Below are 15,920 nucleotides of genomic sequence, written 5' to 3'. Positions count from 1 at the left end.
GTTGTTGGAGCGTGCGTTCCTTAATACCGGAAAGGAAGAGAAAAAGTGGTTTGTTAAAGCATCGAATAAGACGAAGGATGAAATGAAACAGTGCAGTAGGACAGCTTTGGGATAGGGTGAGTCAGGGCTGCTGGAGAGAGAGGTTGAGTGTGTACCTGCGGCGGCATATGGCACTGAGTATGGATCTCAGGATGCAGCAAGAACAGCAGTTCGAGGAATATTGTATGTCTCAAAGATACCTGTCATCCTGGGCGGATTCGAAACATGAAGGATGGAACTTCAGTTGGAATCCACGTGGAATAAGTCGGAGCCAGAGAGGAAGGAGATGTGGCTGTGAAAACGAGTTTGGGTATATACCTTAGCGAATACCAGGAGGGAAATGGAAAGCAATGAAGGTGAACAAGGTAAAAGAGACAAATGGAATTCTCGTCAGAAAGAAGAGCAGAACCTCTTCAAGGTAGGCATTCCTAGAAGACAAGTGGCTGTGAATTACACACTAAAATAAAAGCAAAATACTACGGAGACTGGAAATCAGAAATAAAAACAGAAAGATGTCATGGAATAAAAGGTAAAGAGTTCATTATTTTGCCATTAACACTCTGTCTGGACAAATCATTTGTCTTTTACTACAACTATTACTACTCTCTTTGCCTATTCTGGACACAACTGTAAGTTCAACAATTTCAGAGTGTAGTCTTTTTCCCCATTTTCTCTCCTTTTCCAGTTTCAGCTTTCTTCTCACTTTTTGCTTGTTTTTGCTGTTGGATGGCAGCTGTTCATCATTCTGCCATTCATACCTCCTCTAGACACATCTTTTGTTTCTTTACTTGTCCCATTATCACTCCCTTTGGCCTTGCAGCACCAAATCTTTTGTCATTTAATCTCTCCTTCTTCCACCCTATCACAGACCTTCCCTTTTGTTCTCCCCCTCCCCCTTTCACTTGCTCAAAACCTATTACATTACCCCAACACCATGAGCTGTTATCTTCTGCAATAACCTTTTATGTGGCACCTTAATGAATGCCTTTTGGAAATCTAAATACACTACATCTACTAGTTCCCCTTTATCCAACCTACTTGTAACCTCCTCAAAGAACTCTAATAAATTTATCAAACACTATTTCCCTTTAATGCAAGTAAAAAATTATGTTCAAAAATGCTGCTCAATTGCACCGTTCATAGAAGATTTTATGTTCAGCATTAGGAAATGGAGTTTGAATGGAAACTTGAGTAAAAACTTCAATTCAGAATATAACACAATTTTGAGTGCAATTTGCATCTGGATTGCTGATTGCATGCAAAGCAGAAACTCTTCCTTATATTCTTTCATGGCTACGCATCCAAATTTAAACATGTTTTATCATAAATTATTAGATGGAGGACACTATAAATATACTTCAAAGCACTGTAACAAATAACATTACTGTGTGAAACTGCAAAGTAGCAAAGTTTAGGGCTGGATGAGAAGTAGCATTGTCCAAGACACATCCCTTTGAAAGTACTCATTCTCAGTACAGGAAGTCACATGCTGGACTTAGAGTCATAGAGTCATAGAGTTATACAGCACAGAAACAGGCCCTTCGGTCCATCGTGTCTGTGCCGGCCATACAGCACCCAACTATTCTAATCCCATATTCCATACTTAATGCTACCAATTTGTATTTAATATACACATTGTTTTTAAACACTTTGGTGCTTATTAAGATGAATCAAAAAAGTTACATGGAGGAATTCTAACCCCTAAAAATGGCCGGGTTTGTGTTGCATGGGAGGTTAAAGTATTAAAAATCTGAATCCCGACATCAACCCACCCACTTCTGGTTTTAATGGAGCCGGGACAAAGGGATGGGCAACCAACCCACTCCAAAGAGGTCGGTTAGCATTTCAAATATAATAATGAGGCTGTTACTCTTATTTGTATTCATCACTTTGAATTTAACTCTGAGCCTTGGGAAACTCACAGCTAAACCCAGGCATGATGTTTGCCCTGGCTGTGGAGTCGAGAACCAGGGGACACAATTTCAAAATAAGGGGGAAGCCACTTAGGACAGAGAAATTTCTTTCCTCAGAGGGTTGTGAATCTTTGGAATTTTCTATCCCAGAGGGCTGTGGAAGCTCAGTCATTGAGTATGTTTAAAGCAGAGATTGACAGATTTCTAAATACCAATGACATAAGGGGATATGAGGATAGTGTGGGAAAAAGGCAAAGCGGATGATCAGCCACGATCATATTGAATGGCGGGGCAGGCTCAATGGGCTAAATGGCCTACTCCTGCTCCTATGTTCCTATGACTGTCCATCTAGGAGCTAAGTGCCTTTCCACCTACCTGCTGGATCAAGTATGTCTGGCTAGAAAACCCTCAACACCCCCCACCCACCCTGAGATCAGAAACCCACCCCGCTAACCCTTCCAATCTCTCCCTCCAATACCCTGCCCCAGGCCTCCAACCATCCACCCAGGCCTCCAAGAACCCCCTTTCCCGGCCTCCAACCTCCCCCACTCCCACATCGGGCCTCCGATACCCCAACCCCAAACCCTGGGATCAGATGACCCCCTCCGGTACCTTGAGCTCAGTCCCCAGGATCCATCCGCCTTGGGAGTCCTGGTCCAAGTCTCCGCCCCAGGATCACCGCATCAGTCGCGACCCCAGGATCGCATCCCTACAGTACTCTGGAATCAGGGTCCCCCCCCCCCCCCCACCCCTGCCAATGATCGGCCTTCCGCCGCACACCACCATCCCTCCCCCACCCCGAAATCCCATACACCCCGGGGTGCAGACCCACCTGGTCCTAGGCCTCCTCTGGACTGCTCCCCTCTGACTGGAAGCCAAGCCTATCAATCAGGCTGGCTTCAAGGTGGGGAACCTATTGGTAATGACACATACATGCTGTGGAGTCAAAATAGCTATGTTAAAATCCAGCCCATACAGCACAGAAGTGGGGAATTTAGCATAACTGGTGTATGTGGGTGTTTATGTTCCACACAAACCTCCCCCCACCTCTCTTTATCTAACCTTATCAGCATATCATTCCATTCCTTTGGCCCTCATATATTTATTTAGCTTCCCCTTATCACTCCTTGGGTAAAGAGGTTGCTCCTGAGTTCCCTATTGGATTTATTAGTGACTATCTTATAGTTATGAACTCTAGTTTTGGACTCGAGGAATGGAATATTTCTTACTGTTGTCACCCAATATCAACAACAAGCACTCCCAGATTGGCTATAGTATGGATTGGATTCATAGTAAAGGTTTCTCTGCACTGGCAAAAATGTGCCCCATCATCAGCCTTAGAAGGACACACCTTTCATTTCAGTACTCAGACTTTTGAATATGATCAGCACAAACTCATTTCACTTGGATTTATTATAGTTAAAAGAAAGGCCAGAATGTACCCTCGGTAATCTGACTTTATAGTAATTTACGACATAGAAGGAGGCAATTCAGCCATCTTTTGAGTAAATGTTTTGACAGCTACAAGGGCACTGCAATGACTAATATCCCATACAGGGCTTTGCTAATTCAGATATGTTGTGGCTTTGTAACAGAATGATGCTAAGTTGTCAAGTACAAACAGAGAGGTAATATTAACTCTGATCATAAGTATATACTCTCTAACACAAAACAATTCCCCTTCCATTATTTCCCTCTCTGCCTGTGCCCCTCACTCTCTTCTGCCCACAATTTAATTTGCCTACTTAAAATAGGATCACTCCCTTACATCATTCAAATGATAGCATGTTGAAAGATAGACTATTAATAAAAGATTGTGGAGTGAGAGCAGGTAAGATTCTGTGACTAATTCATTCATGTTAAATTACTTCCATAACTATTCAGGGATGTATTTTCCTCCATTTACTAATTTCAGCAAAAAGTAAACCTGATTAAAAATCAGGGAAAGGAGTCAATGCCACGAGCTCCAGACTTCTTCAAAGCCTTGATCAAACATGAATAGAAGCTGAATGTCAGAGGAGAGGTGGTAGTAGCTGTCCTTGATATCAAAACAGCAGGATGTGGGCATCGCTGGCTAGGGCAGCATTTATTGCCCATCCCTAATTGCCCTTGAGAAGGTGGTGGTGAGCTGCCTTCTTGAACCGCTGCCGTCCTTCTGGTGTAGGTACACCCACAGTGCTTTTTGGAAGGGAGTTCCAGGATTTTGACCTAGCAACAGTGAAGGAACAGCGATATAGTTTCAAGTCAGGATGGTGTGTGACTTGGAGGGGTACTTGCAGGTGGTGGTGTTCCCATGCATCTGCTGCCCTTGTCCTTTGTGGTGTGTAGCAGTCACAGGTTTGGAAGGTGCTGCCGAAGGAACCTTGGCGAGTTGTTGCAGTGCATCTTGTAGATGGTACACATTGCTGCCACTGTGCCTCGGTGGTGGAGGGAGTGAATGTTTGTGGATGGGGTGCCAATCAAGCAGGCTGCTTTGTCCTGGATGGTGTCGGGCTTCTTGAGTGCTGTTAGCGCTGCACTCATCCAGGCAAGGAGAGTATTCCATCACACTTCTGACTTGTGCCTTGTAGATGGTGGATGGCCATCGGGGAGTCAGGAGGTGAGTTACATGCCATAGAATTCCCAGCCTATGACCTGCTCTTGTAGCCACAGTACTTTTATATGGCTGGTCCAGGTCAGTTTCTGGTCAATGGAAACCCCCAGGATCTAGTTAAAGGGAGATTCAGCGATGATAATGCCATTGACTGTCAAGGGAAGATGGTTGGATTCTCTCTTGTTGGAGATGGTCATTGCCTGGCACTTGTGTGTCGCATATGTACCTTACTACTTATGAGCCCAAGCCTGAATATCGCCCAGGTCTTGCTGCATAAGGACATGGACTGCTTCAGTATCTGATGAGTCGGGAATGGTGCTGAACATTGTGCAATCATCAGCTAACCTCCCCACTTCTGACCTTATGTTGGAGGAAAAGTCATTGAAGAAGCACCTGAAGATGGTTGGGCCTAGAACACTACCCTGAGGGTCTCCTGCAGCGACATCCTGGGACTGAGATGATTGACCTCCAACAGCCACAACCATCATCCTTTGTGCTAGGTATGACTCCATCCAGCAGAGGGTTTTCTCCCTGATTCCCATTGACTCCAGTTTTGCTAGGGCTCCTTGATGTCACACTTGGTCAAATACTGCCTTGATGTTAAGGGCAGTCACTCTCACCTCACCTCTTGAATTCCGCTCTTTTGTCCATGTTTGGACCGAAGCTGTAATGAAGTCAGGAGCTGAGTGGCCCTGGCAGAACCCAAACTGAGTGTCAGGAAGTAGGTTATTGCTGAATAGGTGCCACATGATAGCAGCGTCGATGACACCTTCCATCACTTTATTGATGATCGAGAGTAGACTGATGGGGTGGTAACTGGCCAGTTTGGATTTGTCCTGCTTTTTGTGTACAGGACATACCTGGACAATTTTCCACATTGCCGGGTAGATGCGAGCGTTGTAGTTGTACTGGAACAGGTTGGATAGGGGCGTGGCCAGTTCTGGAATACAAGTCTTCAGTACTATTGTGGAATGTTGCCAGGGCCCATAGCCTTTGCAGTATCCAGTGCTTTCAGTCGTTTCTTGATATCATGTGGGAATGGAATGAATCGAATTTGCTGAAGCCTGGCACCTGTGATGCAGGGGACCTCAGGAGAAGGCCGAGATGGATCATCCACTCTGCATGTCTGGCTGAAGGTGGATGCAAATGCTTCATCCTTGTCTTTGGCATTGATGTACTGGGCACTCCCATCATTGAGGATGGGGATATTTGTGGAGCCTACTCCTCCTCCTGTTAGTTGTTTTATTGTCCACCACCATTCATGACTGGATGTGGCAGAACTTCAGAGCTTAGATCTGATCCTTTGGTTGTGGGATCACTTAGCTCTGTCTATCACATGCTGTTTCTGCTGTTTGGCATGCATGTAGTTGTAGCTTCACCAGGATGACACCTCATTTTTAGGTATGCATGTAAAAAGACAAGTCTAAAGGCATTGTGTCTTTACGCGTGGAGCATTCGCAATAAGGTAGATGAATTAACAGCACAAATAGATATAAATGGTTATGATATAGCAGCGATTACGGAGACATGGCTGCAAGGTGACCAAGGATGGGAACTGAACGTCCGGGGTATTCAATATTTAGGAAGGACAGAGGAGGATAGCATTGTTAGTAAAGGAGGAAATCAATGCAACAGTGAGGAAGGATATAGGCTCGGAAAATCACGATGTGGAATCTGTATGGGTGGAGCTAAGAAACACCAAGGGGCAGAAAACATTGGTGGGTGTTGTCTATAGGCCCCCAAACAGTAGTAGAGATGTAAGGGATGGCAATAAACAGGAAATTAGAGACGCATGCAATAAGGGTACAACTGTATTTATGGGTGAATTTAATCTACATATAGATTGGTCAAACCAAATTAGCAATAATACTGTGGAGGAGGATTTCCTGGAGTGTGTACGTGATGGTTTTTTAGACCAATACGTTGAGGAACCAACTAAAGAACAGGCTATCCTAGACTGGGTATTGTGCAATGAGAAAGGATTAATTAACAATCTTGTTGTGCGGGGTTACTTGGGGAGGAGCGACTATAACATGATAGAATTCTTCATTAAGATGGAGAGTGAAGTAGCTGAATCCGAAACTAGGTTCCTGAATCTAAATAAAGGAAACCACGAAGGTATGAGGCGCGAGTTGGCTATGGTAGATTGGGGAACTTTACTAAAAGTGTTGACGGTGGATAGGCAATGGATAATATTTAAAGAACGTGTGCATGAATTACAACAATTATTCATTCCTGACTGGCGCAAAAATCAAACCAGAAAGGTGGCTCAACTGTGGCTTTCAAAAGAAATTAGGGATAGTATTAGATCCAAAGAGGAGACATATAAAATTGCCAGAAAAGGCAGCAAGTCTGAGGATTGGGAGCAGTTTAGAATTCAGCAAAGGAGGACAAAGAAGTTGATTAAATAGGGAAAATAGAGTATGAGAGTAAACTTGCAGGGAACATAAAAACTGACTGTAAAAGCTTCTATAAATATGTGAAGAGAAAAAGATTAGTGAAGGCAAATGTAGGTCCCTTACATTCAGAAACAGGGGAAATTATAATGGGGAACAAAAAAATGGCAAAATTAAGTACATACTTTGGTTCTGTCTTCACAAAGGAGGACACAAATAACCTCCCAGAAATGTTAGGGAACCAAGGATCTAATGAAAGGGAGGAACTAGGAAATCAGTATTGGTAAAAAAAAATGGTGCTAGGGAAATTAATGGGGATAAAGGCTGACAAATCCCCTGGGCCTGATAATCTACATCCAGAGTACTGAGGAGGTGGCCCTGGAAATAGTGGATGCATTGGTGGTCATCTTCCAAACTTCTATAGACTCTGTAGCAGTTCCTATAGATTAGAGGGTGGCAAATGTAACTCCACTATTTAAAAAAGGAGGGAGAGAAAAAACAGGGAACTACAAACCAGTTAGCCTTATATCAGTAGTGGGGAAAATGCTAGCATCTATTATAAAGGATGTGATAGCAGAACACCTGGAAAGCATAAACGGGATTGGGCAAAGTTAGCATGGGTTTACGAAAGGGAAAATCATGCTTAACAAATCTACTGGAGTTTTTTGAGGATGTAACTAGTAGAATAGATAAGGGAGAACCAGTAGATGTGGCGTATTTGGATTTTCAGAAGGCTTTTGATAAGGTCCCACATAAGGGATTTCTTTTGGGCCTCCTCATCTCGAAAGACAATGGATACGCACCTGGAGGTGGTCAGTGGTTTGTGAAGCAGCGCCTGGAGTGGCTATAAAGGCCAATTCTAGAGTGACAGGCTCTTCCACAGGTGCTGCAGAGAAATTTGTTTGTCGGGGCTGTTGCACAGTTGGCTCTCCCCTTGCGCCTCTGTCTTTTTTCCTGCCAACTACGAAGTCTCTTTGACTCACCACATTTTAGCCCCGTCTTTATGGCTGCCCGCCAGCTCTGGCGAACGCTGGCAACTGATTCCCACGACTTGTGATCAATGTCACAGGATTTCATGTCGCGTTTGCAGATGTCTTTAAAGCGGAGACATGGACAGCCGGTGGGTCTGATACCAGTGGCGAGCTCGCTATACAATGTGTCCTTGGGGATCCTGCCATCTTCCATGCGGCTCACATGGCCAAGCCATCTCAAGCGCCGCTGACTCAGTAGTGTGTACAAGCTGGGGATGTTGGCCGCCTCAAGGACTTCTGTGCTGGAGATACGGTCCTGCCACCTGATGCCAAGTATTCTCCGGAGGCAGCGAAGATGGAATGAATTGAGACGTCGCTCTTAGCTGACATACGTTGTCCAGGCCGCGTTGCCGTAGAGCAAGGTACTGAGAACACAGGCCTGATACACTCGGACTTTTGTGTTCCGTGTCAGTGTGCCATTTTCCCACACTCTCTTGGCCAGTCTGGACATAGCAGTGGAAGCCTTATCCATGCGCTTGTTGATTTCTGCATCTAGAGACAGGTTACTGGTGATAGTTGAGCCTAGGTAGGTGAACTCTTGAACCACTTCCAGAGCGTGGTCGCCAATATTGATGGATGGAGCATTTCTGACATCCTGCCCCATGATGTTCATTTTCTTGAGGCTGATGGTTAGGCCAAATTCATTGCAGGCAGCCGCAAACCTGTCGATAAGACTCTGCAGGCACTCTTCAGTGTGAGATGTTAAAGCAGCATCGTCAGCAAAGAGGAGTTCCCTGATGAGGACTTTCCGTACTTTGGACTTCGCTCTTAGACGGGCAAGGTTGAACAACCTGCCCCCTGATCTTGTGTGGAGGAAAATTCCTTCTTCAGAGGACTTGAACGCATGTGAAAGCAGCAGGGAGAAGAAAATCCCAAAAAGTGTGGGTGCGAGAACACAGCCCTGTTTCACGCCACTCAGGATAGGAAAGGGCTCTGATGAGGAGCCACCATGTTGAATTGTGCCTTTCATATTGTCATGGAATGAGGTGATGATACTTAGTAGCTTTGGTGGGCATCCGATCTTTTCTAGTAGTCTGAAGAGAACACGTCTGCTGACGAGGTCAAAGGTTTTGGTGAGATCAATGAAAGCAATGTAGAGGGGCATCTGTTGTTCGCGGCATTTCTCCTGTATCTGACGAAGGGAGAACAGCATGTCAACGGTCGATCTCTCTGCACGAAAGCCACACTGTGCCTCAGGGTAGACGCACTCGGCCAGCTTCTGGAGCCGGTTTACAGTGACTCGAGCAAAGACTTTCCCCACTATGCTGAGCAGGGAGATTCCACGGTAGTTGTTGCAGTCACCGCGGTCACCTTTGTTTTTATAGAGGGTGATGATATTGGCATCGCGCATGTCCTGGGGTATTGCTCCCTCGTGCCAGCACAGGCATAGCAGTTCATGTCGTGCTGAGAGTATAGCAGGCTTGGCACTCTTGATTATTTCAGGGGTAATGCTGTCCTTCCCAGGGGCTTTTCCGCTGGCTAGAGAATCAATGGCATCACTGAGTTCCGATTTGCTTGGCTGTATGTCTAGCTCATCCATGACTGGTAGAGGCTGGGCTGCATTGAGGGCAGTCTCAGTGACAGCATTCTCCCTGGAGTACAGTTCTAGGTAGTGCTCAACCCAGCGGTCCATTTGTTTGTGTTGGTCAGTGATTATGTCCCCTGATTTAGATTTGAGGGGGGCGATCTTCTTGATGGTTGGCCCAAGAGCTCTCTTCATGCCATCATACATTCCTCTCATGTTTCCGGTGTCTGAGGCCAGCTGAATATGACTGCATAGGTGTTGCCAGTAGTTGTTTGCGCAGCGCCTGGCTGCTCTTTGTGCAGTGCTTCTGGCTGCTTTAAGTGCTGCGGATGTTAAATCGCTGGGGGCTTTCTTGTAGTTCAACAGTGAAATGCGCATAGCGGCTATGACAGGTTCCAGCTCTTCATTATGAGATTGAAACCAGTCTGCATTTCTCTTCATAAGAGATTAAGTGCAAAATTAAAGCACATGGGATTGAGGGTAATATACTGGCATGGATTGAGAATTGGTTGATGGACAGGAAACACAGAGTAGGAATAAACGGGTCTTTTTCCGGGTGGCAGACAGTGACTAGTTGGGTACCGCAGGGATCTGTACTTGGGCCCCAGCTATTCACAATATATATTAATGACTTGTGTGAGGGAATTAAATGTAACATTTCCAAGTTTGCAGACGATACAAAGCTGGGGGGGAATGTGAGCTGTGAGGAGGATGCAAAGAGGTTCCAATGTGATTTGGACAAGTTAGGTGAGTGGGCGAATGCATGTCAGATGCAGTATAACATGGATAAATGTTATATTCTCCACTTTGGTTGTAAAAACAGAAAGGCAGATTATTATCTGAATGGTGATAGATTGGGAAAGGGGGAGTTGCAACAAGACCTGGGTGTCCTTGTATACCAGTCGCTGAAACCAAGCATTCAGGTGCAGCAAGCAATTAGGACGGCGAATGGTATGCTGGCCTTCATTGCAAGAGGATTTGAGTACAGGAGTAAGGATGTTTTACTGCAGTTATACAGGGCCTTGGTAAGACCACATCTGGAGTATTGTGTGCAGTTTTAGTCTCCTTATCTGAGGAAGGATGGTCTTGCCATGGAGGGAGTGCAAAGAAGATTTATTAGGCTGAATCCTGGGATGGCAGGATTGACGAATGAGGAGAGATTGGGTCGACTAGGCCTATTTTCACTAGAGTTTAGAAGTATGAGAGGGGATCTCACAGAAACCTGTAAAATTCTATGGGTTTTTGCGATAATCGACAATGGTTTCATGATCACCATTACTGAAACTGGCTTTTTTCCAATTCCCGATTTATTAATTGAATTTACATTCTACCAGCCACCATGGTGAGCTTTGCATCCGTATCCCCAGAGCAATGGCCAGGGCCTCTGAATTGCTAGTCCAGTGACATTACCACTATGCCACCGCATTATTAACTACAAGCTTAACTGGGCCAGCAATATTAACAATGAGGCTTCACGAGCAGAGCTGAAGCTAGGTATTCTCAAAGAGTGGCACATTTCTTGTTTCCTCAAAGCCTCACCAGCATCTACAAGGCTTAAGTCAGGACCGTGAAAGAATTTTCCCCACTCACCTGGATAGGTGTAGCTGCAATATACAAGAAGCTCAACACACAAACAACAACTAGCATCTTTAATGTTGGAAAACATTTTAAGGCACTTCACAAGAGCGTTGTCAATCAAAATCTGAGCCAAAGAAGGAGATATCGGGACAGATAACCAACACTTGGACAAAGAGATAGGTGTTAAGGATCATTTAAAAGATGAAGGGAGAATTAGAAAGATGGAGAGACTTAGGGAGGTAATTCCAGAGCTTAGGGCCAAGGCAGCTGAAAGTATGGCTGCCAATGGTGGAGTGATTAAAATCAGGGATGCGCATGATGACAAAATTGGAGGAGCACAGAGATCTTGAAGATTTGTAAGGCTGGAGAGGTTATAGAAGTAGGGAGGTGTGGAGGTATTTGAAAACAAATATGAGAATTTTAACGCTGAATTGTTGCCCGACTGGGAACCAGTTTAGGCCAGTGAGCACAGAGGTGATGGGTGAACAGGACTTGGTGTGAGTTAAGATACTGGTAGCAACGTTTTGGATGAACACAAGTTTATATAGGGTAGAAGATGGGAAGCTGGGCAGGAATGCATTGGAATAATTAAGGTAACAAAGGTATGGATGAGTGTTTTGGCAGATGAGCTGATGCGGGGGAGAGTCGGGCGATAATACAGAAATGAAAAAGATATTTTGGGTGACAGAGTGGATATGTGGGGTCAAACACAACAGCAAGGTTGCATATGGTCTGGTTCAGCTTCAGAGGGAGAGGGATGGAATCTGAGACAGAATACTCCATTTCATCAGCACTTCATCATCCATTTCCTTCATCAGCTGCACACTATTTATTATTTATAGGATGCATCAATGCAACAAGCTTACTTCAACGGCACCAGTAAGCCGGGGACGAACAGCCCGCCCACCCAGACGAGGATTTGAAGGCATGGGAGCGCGGGCCGCCATGCCGAAGATCATGATGGACCCTCAAGATTGCAGGTAAATCTCTGTTACTTCATTCATTTTATTCATTTGAATATTTTAATTGAGTTCCCGTCGCCCAGCAGCGGCAGAGCCGCCACGGAGACTTGCACCGCTGGGAGGATCGGGCCAGGCCCTCCTGGCGCCGAAGTCCCTGGTGGGCCTCATCCAGACTGACCTTCAGGCACCGCCCCCATCCCCCCCACCCTCAGCACGGAACCCGACGCCGGGGGGACAACAAGATCCAGCCCTATATGGGGCAACATTGTGTCAGTTGGCTTCTACATGCAAATTTGGCACAATAACTAATGAACTAATTGGTGGCCAACTAATTGAAAAAAACTCAACCCCACGAACTAAGGACCACCTACTTATTGGCGGATGATGGTTTAACTTTGGAAAAGTCCACGACCATGGCTGTCCAAATCAAATCCGCCATGTTAGATTCGAGGATGTTACGCAAAAATACAGCATCACGTTCAGGGTTGTAGGCACAGCTTGCCCAATCAGCTCAAGTGCAAGGGTTACAGACAACGAGACCTCAGCAGGCTCATCAACTCTCGTCCTATCACAGTCAGGCATCCTCAAAAAGGTGTCCAAATTGTGGAAGTACCCATGGATTCAAAACACTATGTCCGGCACAGGGAAAAAGTGCAACTCATGCTCAAAGATGAATCACTTCACAAAGGTATGCAGGTTGTCGGAGAAGACTTTGTCAGTTTGACATGTGGAGGAACATATTCCTGAGAGTGAAATACAGTATACTATTGTGGATAGTAAAGGGCCTGGTCCCATGTATGTGAGTCACTTCAAGGATTGCACTGTCGTGATCGTGGGCATTTCAGTGTCACTATCATTGATGTGGGTGCAAAAGTATCCATTTGGGGCAAAGACCTCTAACATCGTTAATTTTCGCAATTTTCGCTTCTGCGACAGACACTCTTCAAGCATACAATGACTCAATTATCCCAGTCTTTGGAATGATCACAGCGCTAGTGCCCTACGAAAGTTCACACTCTGTGGCCAAAGTCTTATGTGGGTGGACCTGTTCGATAAATTTGGCTTCAAACTTGTAGACCCCACTGGAGCAAACATTAATTGGATTGATGATACAGACTATGTACAACAGTATCCTTCCTTATTCACCGGATTTAGGGAGAGTAAGGGGTACTCTCATATTCCTCGCCTCGACACATCAATTCCACCTGATGTGCAAAATTTGAGATGGTTGACATTCGCAATCCACGCCAAAGTGTCACAGGAGCTGAAACAGCTGGAAGCAGCCGGTTTCATTGAGCGAATCAAATCATTCCCATGGCTATCGAACCTGGTCATTGTGCAATGTAAAAATGGAGAGCTTAGACTATGCAATGACCTTAAGTCAATCAACAAAGCAATTATTCACAATCAGTACCCGTTCCCTACGATCCAAGAACTCCAGAGTCTTCACGAAGCTCAACATGCAACAATGTTATATTGAGATGACACTAGCAGAGTGAAGTCGATATCTTACAGCCTTTGTTACACACAACGGCATGTTTCAGTGCCACAGAATGCCCTATGGACTAAGTTCAGCACCTAGCGCGACCCCGAAGATTTATCTCTTCAGTCTTGTTAGACATTGAGGGGATGCTCAGCCTTCTTGGCAATGTCATTGTCCATGGAAGGGACAAAGCAAACAACGGTCAGCTGTTATCCATGATGCTCGCTTGATTTGCATAACACAATTTGACGCTCAACAAGGACAAATGCACATTCGTGGGATCAGAGATTGACTTTCCTGGGTACAAAGTGACAATGGTTGGGTAAAGCCTATCTACGACAACGCCAAAGCCATTCAGGCGCTTCCAACTCCATTTAATGCGAAAGAGTTGGTTTTGCTCCTCGGCACTATGAACTTTTATCACAAATTTGTGCTCAAGTACACAGAGATCGGTAAGCCTCTTCAAAGGTTACTGCGCAAAGATACACAACGGGAATGGGCAATCATACAGCAAACAGCATTTGCCACATTAAAGGCCCAGACGGCATCTCTGCCAGTCCTCACGCATGACAACCCACATGTGGAAATGTATGTCACAACAGATGCGTCAGGAGATGTGATAGGAGCTGTACTCTCACAGTACATTGCAGGAAGTGAACGACCAATCACATACGTGTCACACCCGTTGTGAGGAACTGAATGCAAATACTCCACTGGAGAGTGGGAAACACTAGCCTGCATCTAAACTTGTGAACATTGGCACATGTATCTCTAGGTTAGGAAGTACCTGCTCCGCACCAAGTGCTGACTACATTGTTAGTCACATCAGGATCTGGTCATCAACCTCTACGCATTTACTGATGGTCTAATCCCCTTCATCGGTCCAACTTCAAGGTCAAGTATCTCGCAAATTTACACAACCAAGTAGCTGACATGCTTAGCCGCACTATTGCAGACAGCATTAACAAAGCAACTTGTAACATCGAAGACTATGTAGTCGCAGTGATTTCGCATGTGACCGTGAAGCTTCTGATATGACAGGAGTTGAGGGCAGTCGGCAGCAGACAGCAGACTGCAGAAAGTAAGCAAGTACCTAAAAACTAATCGGCCTCGCAAAATAGAGGAAGAACTGGTCCCATGCTACAGTGTACGCAATGAGCTTGTTTGATGACAACTGTATCGCATGTGGAACTCGAGCAGTTATCCCAAAAGCGCTACAGCAATGGATGTTGTCTCTTGCCCATGAAGGGCATCAGGGTGTCAGCAATAGATCACTGCGTAGAAGAGTTCATCAGAAAATGAGTAGCATGTACACTCAGTGAAAAATATGCTAACTCATGTCCCACACCTCTACAACCAACCCATGGCCAACAAAATCATGGTAACAACTCACGTAGATATTTTCAGAGAAGTGCATGCAGCCCCCAGCAATCAACATTTTTTTGCTTGTTGTTCATGATCTACATAGCAAGTGGCCGGAAACCGCTACAAAAGATTCCATAACCACCACTTCGGTCATTGACATTCTAGACATGTTATTTACAAAGTGGGATTTTCCGGAGACTATCACCATGGATGACGGACTGCAGTTTGTTTCCAGACGGCTCATAGAGGTCCTAGCAAGCTACAGAATTCACCACCACCTGACATTGCGATACAACCTGCAATCGAAGGTGGCGTCAAACGTTTTAACAGGGTGATCAAGGACAGTTTGAGAGCTAGCATGTCAGAGGGGAAAATGTTTGGACAATCCATTCATATTCTACTTCACATATATTGGCCACCCCACACTCTCTGACCGAAAAGACACCGGCCGAACTTGTGACTGGTCACAACATTTACATGCTGCTGACCATTCTTCAGCCGTCACTGCCTCCAACACGAATGTTAGAGTGAAAACAGAAGCGACAAGGCAAAGTAAAAACGTACTTCAGTAAGCAAACACACACAAGGAAACCACGATTCTACGATTCGCAGTCGGAGATTAGGTTTACATCAAACGTCCAAATCGCAACCACAAGCTCACATAGTCTCTATCGTGACCTAAGCAGATCAAGCAGATTCTCGTTACCAACGCTGATCTCCTGGATGACACCAAGTGGAATGCAAGACACTTGATTGCAAGCAGACTTGGAGATTTCGACAATGGTATCTACGAGGATAATTTCATTTTCTGATTAGCGATCATGATGTTGATCGTCTACCTCATCGAGATGATCGTGCAGAACCACAACCAATCTTTGTCGATTTCGGTGCCATTATAGGAGACCTCCATATCTCGAAGATTATTTGTATACTTAGAGGAATAAATAGACTCCAAGAAATGACTCAATGAATACCTGTTTGATGTTTATGGAGATTTAATTCAAAATAAGCTCCTTAGTCTACAAGAAGGAAAAT

Source organism: Heterodontus francisci, chromosome 6 (genome assembly GCF_036365525.1).
Source record: "Heterodontus francisci isolate sHetFra1 chromosome 6, sHetFra1.hap1, whole genome shotgun sequence".
Lineage (NCBI taxonomy): Eukaryota > Metazoa > Chordata > Chondrichthyes > Heterodontiformes > Heterodontidae > Heterodontus > Heterodontus francisci.
The sequence above is the reverse complement of the archived record's forward strand: the minus strand, read 5'-3'. Positions refer to the sequence as shown.